Raw genomic sequence first — 12,500 nt, forward strand, 5'->3', positions numbered from 1 at the left:
TTACAGCCACACATTCAGCCTGGTGGAAGCCATTTCAGCGCTGATGAAAGACAGACTCCTTTTACAGTAAACCTGTTTATTGTCTGATCAGATTGTTATCAAATAGAGGGGGAAAAAACTGATAAAATCCATTTCTAAGTGCACCAACATGCGCACTTGACCTCTAATCATCCAAAACACATCTACAGAGGTGGTCAGAGCCATATTAGGCTACGTTAATGACAAAGTGTTGATGCAGTTTGTCTGCTGGACACATGTCTGTGCTGTGGAATGGTAGCAGAGGTTCACACAGATACATTTTACAGTACAATAACACAAACAGGGGAAAGGTGCTTACCTTTTAACTGAAGGAATGCAGTGCCTTACAGCCATGTTAGCCCTGACTTAAGTCTAGACGGGTAGATTAAGTCCAGATTCATTTGGTTAAATGGTGGGGAGTTTCTTAAGATGTCTAGGTTTCAAATGTTTAGCAGATGCTCTAATGCAAAACTACAAGACAAAACAAGGAAATCAAATAATTCCAGTGATTAGCTGAAGTAACTTCAGGTTAGATAAGAAGTTTTAATGTACTGTCCTGCAAAGAACTCCATTTGATATTACACACACACACAGTTCCCATTCCAGACCTGCCCTATGAATGCCAATAGCTCCAAACACATAGAAGACTATGTTTCTTTTCTCCAGGTTTCTGTAACAGACAAAATGTTTATACTTCTAACAAACACAAGACTAAGAGTCCACAGCTATGTAGCTCTTTGAGGTTGTACTAAGACACAATGGTAATTTGAGCTACAGGCTAACACAAGCATGCTTACCTACTCGCAGATCATACACAAGCTGTGTCCCAATTCAGAGGCTGCATCCTTCGAAGGATGTATTTCAATGCCGATTGTGTCCTTCAGATGCGGTTAACAAATGTGTCCTCCTTTTCCTGGGCCACGAAGGAGCCATTGGGTGCATCCTTTGTGGCCCAACCTATCCCGAGATTCATTGCACGACAATTTAAATGAGATGGCGGACTCTTAAGCAGCCAAGAAACACACTTTTAAATGTAAAAGTCTTTGGTTTCAACTCAACCGAATAGCTAGCTACACAAATGTTTAAAAAAACGAAATGATAACTAATTAGGCAGCTAGCTAGCTGTTGCTAGGCGACAGAAGCGTCGTTTGGTGATGCATTGTAAAGGCGGAAATAGCTCCATAGACCAGACCGCCTCGGTTCGGCCTTAGCGTTCTATGCAGGCTACAAATGAATCATCCTTTACAGACCGCGTCCTTGGAAGGATGCAGCCCTGAACTGAGACAGCTACAGATATATTATGTCACAGATGTAATGCTTACCATGTTCACCATCGTATTTCAGCAAGTTAGCATGCTGTCATTCTCGACTTAGCACTTAACACAATGTACTGATGAGGCTCATGGGAAACATTATTAGATTCAGGCATTAGGTCATAAACACCAGTCAAACTTAAGTTTACTCGTAAGATTTGCAACATGAAAAGTTCCAGAAATATCATCAAAGTGATTCAAAGTTCATCTTAAAGGGGGCATAAAAAATCTCTGCCCAATTTCATTGCAATCCATAAATCTTGCTGGAAAATTCAAGTTTCATGTGCCAGTGGTACTAAATGATTCATCTTCTGGGCGCCACGAATGTCTACAGTTCATGGCACTTCATTCAATAATGGACATTTTAGTCTGGAACAAGTCAATGGAAGTGCTGTCAATGAAGCCAGGCTGCTAACATGACTACAAATATACAAAAAAACAAGAGAAAGATATATCTTAATTAACTTTGTATCAGAGTGTTTTATGACAGTTATAGGTCACACTAGAGTAAACATACAATTTTGAAAAAGTAAACTTAATACAAACTTTGTAAAAACCCTGTAGGGAAAACTGTGGGCCCCTGCCTTGTGCTTTAAAGTTATCAGTCTTTCTTCAGCACCTCACCGTGCATTCAGCTTCCGAAGAAAACATAGTTAAAGTTTGCAAGACGCCCACAGAACAACATTTTTCTTTTTCAGACTTTGAAGAAGACGTCGAAGTTATTTGCAGCTCAGCTTGGCAGAATTTGTCTTATTGCTCCGTGACAAGTGTAAATCAGGACTGATATATTCCACTGAGCTTCTTCCTCTTTCCCCTGTTTGATTTATAAAACTAATTAGTTTTAACAGGGGAGGAAAAGCAAAACACACACACACATTCATCACAATCACTGAGTGCAGAAAACATGTGGATCTGCTTCTGTCTGCAAAATGATGTGACCAGAAGATTCAAGGTAAATCATCGACCGTCTATAACAGTGAAGCAGGAGTGCAGATTTAATGTTGTAAATATATAAAATACAGGTTTTTAATCATGTTGCAGTCACAGGAAACTCTTCGTCTTTCGTTTCCCCCTTTTCTTATCTTTCTAACCACAGCTTCTTTCTCTTTCACTGTCAAACAGATGGCCACCATCTTACACTAACAGTAATCTTTCATTCTGAGCTGCTCTCCTTTGTCTAAATCCCCTTCCTCTTTATCTGTTCATCAGGTGCTCATCCCACCTCCCTCTCTGCTCAATCCACCTGGGCGTCGCAGGATCCCTCTGAGAGTCTCTCAATCTCTTTGTTTCTCACTTTCACGTCCCTCACGGCCTCTATCCCTCCCTACCGCTATCGCTCCATCCCTCCATCTTCCCGTCCATCTGTCTGTCTGGCCTATTTTCTCCCGGGGATTGTTCTACTGTCTTCTTCTCTAAACAAAAAGAGGTTGTGTTCCCCTGAGGGGAGATAGTCTTGTCTCGCCCGCAGACCTGCAGCCTCTGCCCCTATCGTCCTCCTCCTCCTCCTTCTCCTCCTAATTGTCTGGCCGTAGGCCCCCAGGCGGTCACCCCTATCCTCCTCATTTCTCTGCTGCTGTTTTCCCTCCCTGACCAGCCAACCTGAATGCCAACATCCACCTCCTCCTCCTCATTTTTCTGACCACAATCCCTGCCTTTATTTCCTCCTCACCATCCTACAGTAATTTGCCAATAACAGCCCTGCCTCCACCTCGTCTGCTTCTTTAACCCCTACAGCTATTGGCCCGATTCCTTCAGCCACAACATCTTTTTCTCCATGACACATCTCTTCCCCTCCGGCCACTCCTGTTATCCTCCTTCTTGATGTCTCTCTCAATTTGAACATTAATGTTCGGACTGAGAAATCCATTTAAAAGCTGTCTGCTCTTTCAAGGTGGCACTGAAGGACATTATTACTCTCAGTGGTCTCGTGAAAGGCTGTTTTTCATGATGGAACTGATTCACCAGAAAATGTAAAAGAGAAATAAATGGTGAGTTTTGAAAGGACACTTTCAATTTCACAACTTTCATTCCAAAATGCTCCCTAAATCCAACACAAAAAAAAGAAATGTTACATCTAAAATGTGTTTATAACCTCAAAAGGCTGGGAACATAGCCAGCATGAATATGGCACTTGGCTAAAACATGGCTATAACTTCAGTCTTATCATCTGTTGTACATTGTAAAATATGTCAAATGGAAAAAAAAAAAATCTATAACTTCTGCCAGCGGCGTCTCCTCCCTGCTGTTTTCTACTGCCTCCTTTTCCCTCCCATCACTCTACATCCGTCCCTATTAACCCCATTCCACTCCGCCCCCCATTAGCCTTCACACCCTTTAAGCTTCACTTCACATCACTCATCCCCTCCATGTCATTCAAGAACAGATGGCTTGTGTCTAGGCTGTTTCCTGACACATAATACATAAATGGTACCTTTTCTTCCCTATGGCGTTGTCCATCAGCGGCAGCCATCTTGGTTTTAAAAATGCCTCAACAGCACTCCTCTGTAAAGTCAATCATCTTATCAAACCTACCCTACATGAGATAAATGGTTGAGATTTGTCTGAATCAGGTCGGATGGTAATCGGATGGAACAGGAGGGGGGTCAGACACATCTGCCAGAGCAAATAAACTAAGCCCACAGATGTGTCTGGCTGACCTGCTAGTGAGGGATTCCTGCAGCAATTAGCCACCTTACTCCTGTAATATTGTGAAAAAATGTGTGACTTTACTTTTGTCACTTTCAGGCCACTGTAGCTCTGGGGTAAAGTAAATGTGTGGAAAAGGGGAAGATGAACCACAGAGAAGTGAGGGCAGAGTCTGCCCGTGCCAAAGTAATTTCCACTTAAGAAGTCTTAACTGACCTTTAAATACCAGGAAGCTCTTTTCATCACTTCTCTTCATCCTCTCTTTTTCTCTTACTTTACTTTTTCCTAACCTGAAGTCAAATGTATTTCCAGTCCTCCTCTCTTCCTCTCCTCCTGACCTTCTCTTTCAGCGTTAGAGCTCTTTGATAACAGCTTCTACTTATCTTCACTCCTCTGCCTCTGTTTTCCTCGTCTCCTCCTCCAACCCCTCCTCTTCCTTTCTTTTCTCCTCTGGTCAACACTCAACATAGCTCATGCTATAACCTCTACCCTCCTCTTACTTGTCCTACTTTATCTCTCTCTCTTGCCCTCTTTCTCATCCCATCTCCTCTTCTGGCCAGCGACTCCTCTCCTACACCTCCTCTTCCTCCCCCTCTAACTTTCTCCTACATTTCTCCTTCTGATAAACTGGGCTTCCATTCAAGTATTGTCAAACAGCCTATGATGGATTAGAGAGGCTGAATGGGGGAGACAAAACATGATTAATTTCCTTCAGAATAAAAAAAGGTTTTCATTCCAGCTTTACACAAAGAGTGTTTTTGTTGATGAGGTAATTACGCAGTAAATAGTGGGAAAGCATTTGTCAAATGACTCTGACAGGGTTAGGCGTCCTGATGGCTCAGTCTTGAAGCTCTATACTCAGCTCACATATGGGCTGAGACTTTATCCCCCCCTTACTGTCTCTTTATTATCCAGTATTATCTATAATACAGTAATGCCAAACAGCCCCAAATAAGAAATAATGTTGGCTATAAAACATCAACTTCCATGAAAGGTCACACCTGCTGTGGCTGGATCAGCTCCCATCCATCACGGTTGTTAAGTCAATATAGAGCTTTTGAGTTCTGACAAGTGCATTTTATGGAAATATATGGATAATGTCAAACATTATTGACTCTGGATCACAAGTACACGCCTAATACTAATGAAATGTCAAATTTTGTGGACTACTGATTCCCACTAATCCGCCTTCGTGTCATATTCTGCCTTTACTTTTGTACAAAACAAACATTTTACCATTAGCAGGGCTCAAAATTGCAATCATTTTGGTCACATATGCACCCGAAATGTAATCTGTGCGACGTCAATATATAGTTGGGTGGTGGAACCTTTTTGTTCTCATTTCATTCGCTGAAACATCAAAGAAGAAAAAGAAGAATATTATTAACTTCCCTGCCCCTTTTCCTCATAAGAACCTCTGCTCCGCCCGATGCAGCGTCACTTTGCCGACCTCTCTCACACTCAACCACTCAGTCACTTAACCGCTTACTCACTATGTGGTGATCAGCGTGAAATACAGTGTTACTATCATTAAATCCCTATGCAGAGTTACAGCGATAAAAGACAACAAAATGTGTTTTTTCCTGCAGTACAGTTATTAGAGGTGTGGACTTGATGTAGAGTGATACAGAAGTTGACAATCATGCATCAATTCAGTGACAGAACATAAAGTTTGGGGAGCTCAGCAGCTGCTGCAGAGTGAGCTGCTGCCCAAACCATTCTGACCTCTCAGGTCGTCAGGGACAGGTCTGCTTTCTGTCCCCAGAGTCAGAACCAAACACGGAGAAGCAGCATTCAGTTTTTATGCTCCATATATCTGGAACAAACTCCCAGAGACATGCAGGACTGCTGAAACACTCACTTCTTTTAAATCTAGGCTGAAGACTCATCTGTTCACAGCTGCCTTTTATTAAACTATTTTAATGCATTAATTGAATAACTATTCTAATTATTTATATCTGCACTGTAGCTTTTACTCTTATTTTTTAATATTTTGGCTTCTGTTTTAGCTGTTTTTATTTTTTCTTCACTTTGCTTTTAATGTCTTCTTTTATTATGTGTTTCTTTGCTCTCGTTGTTCTGTGTAAAGCACTTTGAATTGCCTTGTTGCTGAGTTGTGCTATATAAATAAACTTGCCTTGCCTTGCCTTGCCTTGTATCAAACGGCTTTGACGTTCCTACTTTCACTTTAACCGAGTCAGCCTTTATTTTGAAAGCTGGTGGCTGCTTGTGATTACAACCAGTCACTTAATGCTAGTAATTGATGTATTTGTTATTGTTTTATTTTGCTTCCTTCATGGAGCACTTTGTAGCTTTGATTTTGAAAAGTAAAAGGTTATTATAATTATTAGGCCTATGTACTCTTGATTTTCATTTTAAAAAACACTAAAATATTATGGGAGATCAACTCTACTTGAATTAATTACTGTAATATAATAGTAAGTAATAAAGAAAATTGAGGATGGAGATGCATGTTGAATCTTTTTTTTTCTGCTTATCCAAAAAATTATCCGATCCGTGTGTGACAGAGCGTTGATTGCTTGAAAATTTAAAACAAGCAACTGAAACGGATCACTAAATTGGTCTTGGTTTTACAAAAGCCTTAAAGACCAGCTCCAGTTGCCCCCGCCGTCACACGCCTGTAGCTCACAGTTTCTCCTTTTGTAAAATTACAGCTGTAAACAAAACACGTCTCTGCCATCGTTTAGTGGCAACTTGTTGAAACGTAGCTAGCTTGAAATTTAGTAATTAGTAGTAACGTTAACGTCAGTAGTCAGCAGTGAGATTGCAAAAATTACGATGACGGTTACAGCTGGATCGAGCATCGCCGAAGTGGTTGCCATAGGATGCACATAATGATATGCATAGCGTCACCCCGTCCATTAACAGGATTGGCTCCTTAGGTTTGTGACGTCTCAAACCTGCCAATCTGAAAGTGTGTTGTTCAGCCTGTCCTTGGTACACTGCAGTTTAAAAGCAGACAGGCCCAGCCATGGAGATGACTGTTGTCCCTGATATGTCTTGTAGCACATAAAAAAAACACCACATGAAGATGTTTACAAGGTTAAACGCTTGATTTTCACTGGAGGGGGTCTTTAAAGTAAAGTCATTACTGATGCCAGCGCTTCATTGTACTGGCAGATTTTATTTTTACTCATAACTTTGATGGGGTTAGTGTTCCCCTGGTTGGTGCGTTTTGCTGTATTGGTCTCTTTGTTCTTTCAATAACCCTCATTCCCCCTTTCTATTCCTCTTTTATTGCATGTTTTTCAATTATAAAGCAAAGTCATTCTTTCTGACCTTCATCTGCAGACTTCATCTCATTATACCAAGGCATTGTGAAGATGATAGCCCAAATTTTCTCTTTTTTTCTGGGCTCCACTGCTCATATTTCTCCTAGAAAATTTTATTAAAACGCTGCACCATCTCCCATCTCCTCACCTCTTATATTTAGATGCAACACTCATCCTTCAGTTCAGTCCCACGCTATTCCAGTGACGTCCTTCCAAACATAAATACTTCTTTATTCCTTTCCAGCATCAGTGGGTGATGTAGTGACGAGGATTTGGGTGCTGTCTTATGTCTGGAACATTGAATCTTACACACAGAGACAAAAATAGATGCAGAAAAACCTCAGTGTCTCTGGTGTCATGGCACTGGGTCCGGCCACAAAGGGGTGTCTCTTTCCTGCTCGAAACCTCATAGCATGACTCTTCTCCACAACAACAACAACCGCATCAGGGACACCAGCAGTAAACAGTAGAGAACCCTTTCCTGTGAGCTGGACTCTGAGTGGTTTCAGATTAAATAGCCAGCAGCAAGGACGCCTGTCCTTCATGAGAGAAAACATTAAGCATAAACCACTTCCACTTGACTGTTTGGTTTGGAATAATTGTGGTTCAATAAGGCCTGACATACAATTTCACACATAAAGTTACAGCAACAACAGGAGCCACACACATTACTTAAACAGTGAGTCAAATGAAAGTGAACACAGCCTCAACAACTACAGACACAAACAAATACAAAGTAAACTCAAAGCGATCCTGCGGCATGAGTCAGTCCAGCAACATCCAGATGCTAAGTTCAAAACTGTGTTTAAAACTTCATCAAATTTGTAAATCAAAACTGCATAAATAGACTACAAAGAGAAGTGAACTAACTATTTCAACAAGTCATAAATTAAACAACAAACATTGTTTTTAGTTGCACACAGCAGCATTTGCTAATGTGTCTGTGCTAGGGTTGTCACTATACCAGAATTGCAAACTTCGATACGATACTATTAAAAAAAACCGATACTCGAAACCATGGCAAATGAAAACTCAGAGACCAGGTGACAGCATTGTCTCTCTGCTCTACTCTGTCTGTAACAGACTCTAATGTAACTTGTGCATTTTTATGAGACCTGAAAGAGACTTTACAAAACGTCTTCATTCTGTGAATGAGAACAGTGGGTTGTGTCGCTGCAGTATAAACTGCAGGTGTGACGAAGGGTGGAGCAGACAGACGGACAGACTTCAGCTGCAGACAAACTAAATCTTGTACCTTCCTGTGGCGTTGCACGGTGGTGTGAGCGAATAACTTTGTTGCGCTCACTCTCTTCTCTTCCTGTCTATGTCACTCGACCACCGCTCTCTCTCTCTCCCTCACGGCAGATTTGGGTTGAAAACTGCTCGTTGATGTCTTTTTTTTTTCAAAGCTTGATACCTTTCTGTACTATCGAACGTAAAAATAAGGGAGGTTGTACCGATTGTAACACATGGTATCGAAAAAGTGTCAAAGTACCAATTTTGACTAAACTTAGTCTGTGCCAAGGTTCAAGATTTAGTGTTTTCATTCAGTTCCAAGCTGTGACAACTTCTGTATTACTTCTGCAGTTTGAGATGGATTTGTCCCACATGGTATGGAATCCTTTTCACCTGTAAAAACAGCAACAATGTCACAGCAGACAGGAGTTTAACCCAAATACTGATACATTTTCTGAACACACACACAATGGCACAGCTAATATGTTACAGCTGGCACAGGTGATTGATTTCCTTCATGTTTTCTGTAACTCCTAGCACCATTTAAATATAAGGAAAAATTAAACCTCTAGCACACACACACACACACACACACACACAGCCAGGTGGGATCCACTGCTGCTATGAAGGACCCGCAGACAGTCAAGGGTTTATGGGATTTGTAGTGTTTCTGTGTGGTGGAGCGTGGCATAAACACAACACTCACTGCATTCTTAACCTGGTGGGTTAATCTCCTGTATATGGGTTTGTGGTTTTGCGTGTGTGTGTGTATGCATGCGCGCTGAAGTGTATTCACAAACAAATTTTCATGGACCCTTATCAGATGTGCAAAACATGGTCACAGGCATGCTGGGTAGAAATGTTTATACTCTTGACAAGTCCAAACTTCCTTGTGTACACAGGCAGGCTGCAGCTCAAAAGCTGCACAGGAGAGTCACGTCGTTTACCCCGAGAGTCTTCTGTTTACAAAGACAGCAGAGATAAGACACCAGTCTGGCCTCCAAAATTCTCTCGCTGTTTCGCTGCTCGCTATCTGCGTTTCTCAAATGCTTTTTTTTGCCGAAGCCAGAGTGGCCTTATGGATGATGAACTGGCCTCCAAGGGTTATTGGTTCGAAACACATCTGGGATGAGGTTGACTTGAAAACCATCCTGTGCTAACTGTGTTGTGCTTGATGCTGTCAGGACATACAGTATAATGACATTTTAATTATAATATAGTTCATGCTCTGATAAAGTTGAAAGACAAATATGTTAACTTTTAGACCTGTTTAGGTCAAGCTCTAAAAATTCCTACAAAGAAATGTAGAATAAAGTCTGCTGTTCAGGGAGCCGCGCAGCTTTGTTGGTTTACTATATCTCTGCTTTTGTTCCTTTGTCTTTTTTTCTTGTGTATTGCAGTGCAGCGTCATGTTTGCTCCCAGTAGTGATGCACGATATTAGATTTTATGCCAGTATGCCGATATTTTCCCAACCTTTTTGCAGAGTGCCGATTTCGATACCGATATATTAGGCACATGTTTTTTGCCACCTAATTGCAGAGAACATCAAGTCTCCCCTGTAGTGGAATTGATATCATGCCTACTCTTATTGTAGTGGCCCACTGGCAGATGCAGAAATAATATAATACAGTGCTTTTTACACTTACTTAGCAGGACCATTACCACAAATGTCAAAGGATTGAAACCAACCTTATGCTGTCTATAGCTGTAGTTTAAAGAGTACCGCCATTTCCCTGAAGATGACCCACTGGTTTTACTGCGCTGTAGCAATGCAATACAGAGATGTAAAGAATACAGTACATGTAGGACCTGTTCATAATGTTACAGAGAGACAGGAGAGAAAAACTGAATCCTTCGCATTCTGCTCGCTCCTGAATCTTTAAGCCTGATCTACTGATCCATCCATGCATGTTTGGGTTCAATGTAAAGGAATCTCTAGAGGATTTTCATGTGTAAAAGTGAACCTGTTTGTATAATCAGCAGATACACTGACATAAAACAAAGCAACACACTGTGTCAACCATCTGTGGTGTCATCTTGATGAGAATCTTAGCTCACAACTGCTGGCTGCGGTGCTGTGGGGAAAATCTGAAGCCTCTGTCTGAAGCCCTGTTTGCTTGAATGGAATAGCGCTGTCTTCATGTTCTGTGCCATAAAGTGATACAGCAGAGCTCTGATCAAACCTCTGCTAAAGCTTGGTACTGTAGTGACAGTGACATTAAGCTAGTTTCCTGGATGAGTCATACACCTGGTCCTCACTTTAAGGCAAAGACTGCATGAGTCTGTAATAGGAGGTAAGGATGTATATGCTATCTTGCTGCTGTCAAGTATTACTAAGAGTGTGGTTTTGAATGCCCTGACACAGTATGTGGGTTTTCAGAAACAGACACAGCACAAAACAGTCTGTGCTCCAGGCAAAGACTGCTGAGCTCCAGCATTGTTCCTTCACTACATCACTGCTTTTGTCTCACGTTGCCTGTGTTTTCACTGCTTTCACTGCACCATGCTGGCTCCCTGCTGTTCATGTCCTCCTCTGCATTGTCTGGATTGTCTCTCTCTTTCTAAGCCCCACATCATGTCCCTCTATTGTGCATATTGTCTTCCCATGAACTGTGTCAACCAAGCCCCAGTGGCCTAATGGATAAGGCACTGGCCTCCTAAGCCAGGGATTGTGGGTTCGAGTCCCATCTGGGGTGACTGACAGCAGAGTGGCGCAGCGGAAGCGTGCTGGGCCCATAACCCAGAGGTCGATGGATCGAAACCATCCTCTGCTATCAGAGCTTTTCTGGAAGCTGTTTAGTCTTAGAGGCAATTCAATCACATTAACAGGTCCTCCAGAAACATTGAAATGCACTACCGTGATGTTGGAAGATTGGGATATCCTGCTAGCTGAAGCATGCTGGGCACATAACCCGGCGGTGGTTGGACCCCACTTTATGCTGAGGCTGGGAAGCCCACTGGGCTCAATACTGTTGTCTTAGTAGAGCAGTGAGAAACCCCTTTGTAGATGTGAACAGAAGCTGTTCAGTTATTTTGTTAGAAAAAGAAAACACAAAGAAATCAGTATCCTGAACATCATGCCTGCACCTGCATCTCCAAAGTAAGTGAATGTTGTGGTTGCATCTAAAATAATAGCTTGGAAAAAAAGTGTCCTGTTCATGCTTTGATTAATAAAGTAGCTGATTGCTGAGGAGATTAAAGTCATTGATGTGTTCCATGAAATGCTCGTTGGAGGCTGACTTTTCAGTGAATTAAGGATTTCTATAACAAAAGGAACAAGCGAAACTAAAGCTCTTCAGTTTCTGCATCATTAAAAGTTTTGCAGCACATTTGAGTCGACTTAATCAAACCCTGGTGAATTATGAGCATTTTTATTATTCTTGAAGTTTGAAACACTCTTCTAATTTCCAGCACACAGTGACTGAAGATGTCTGCGTGGGTATGCAGGGTCTTCAAAAGCTACACAAAATGAATAGTAATGTGTTTTTACCACTATCTGTGAGCAGGTACTAATTGTACAGAGTGCAGCACTGGTCCACAGTCGATTGCAAAAAAGAGACTTTAACATCTGCAGATACCGGTTAAGACTACCAAACATAGAGAGTAGATAGAAGCTTACTGCCTAATTTGCTCAAAATACATCAAGACTCACGCCTACATGGACCTGCTTCTGCCACACGCACACACACACACACTGAGCCAATAGGAGGACACTGGCGCAAATCCTTCATAATGAATAAACCCACAGCACTTGAATGTTGAGGCCAGTTGCCGTGGTTACCAAGGCTGAGGCACGAAGACGAACCCAAGGTGACCGACAGGGCTGTTGATCACCGTGGCAACAGTGGAGCCAAGCATACCCACACACACACACACACACACACACACAAGCAGACGCTGTCTAAGCTGTGGTTGAGGTCTTCTAAGTTTTTTTAGTTTGCAAACTTTCCTCTGTAACCTCAAAATTTTTAAGGAAGAAGTTCCAACTCTTCA

The 12,500-nt window shown here is 41.8% G+C and overlaps 1 protein-coding gene and 1 non-coding gene across 3 annotated transcripts in view; one reads left to right on the top strand and one right to left on the bottom strand.

Moving 5' to 3' along the window:
- sema3h (sema domain, immunoglobulin domain (Ig), short basic domain, secreted, (semaphorin) 3H) overlaps positions 1-12,500 on the bottom strand; it is a 62,337-nt gene that overhangs the window by 16,452 nt on the left and 33,385 nt on the right. The gene's annotated exons all lie outside the window — the stretch shown is intronic.
- Positions 11,131-11,203, top strand: trnar-ccu (transfer RNA arginine (anticodon CCU)). The gene has a single exon. It is a non-coding gene; the product is annotated as a tRNA-Arg (tRNA).

This window comes from Semicossyphus pulcher, unplaced genomic scaffold, assembly GCF_022749685.1.
Source record: "Semicossyphus pulcher isolate SPU_LCO1_2020_fin unplaced genomic scaffold, fSemPul1.0.p SCAF_13, whole genome shotgun sequence".
Lineage (NCBI taxonomy): Eukaryota > Metazoa > Chordata > Actinopteri > Labriformes > Labridae > Semicossyphus > Semicossyphus pulcher.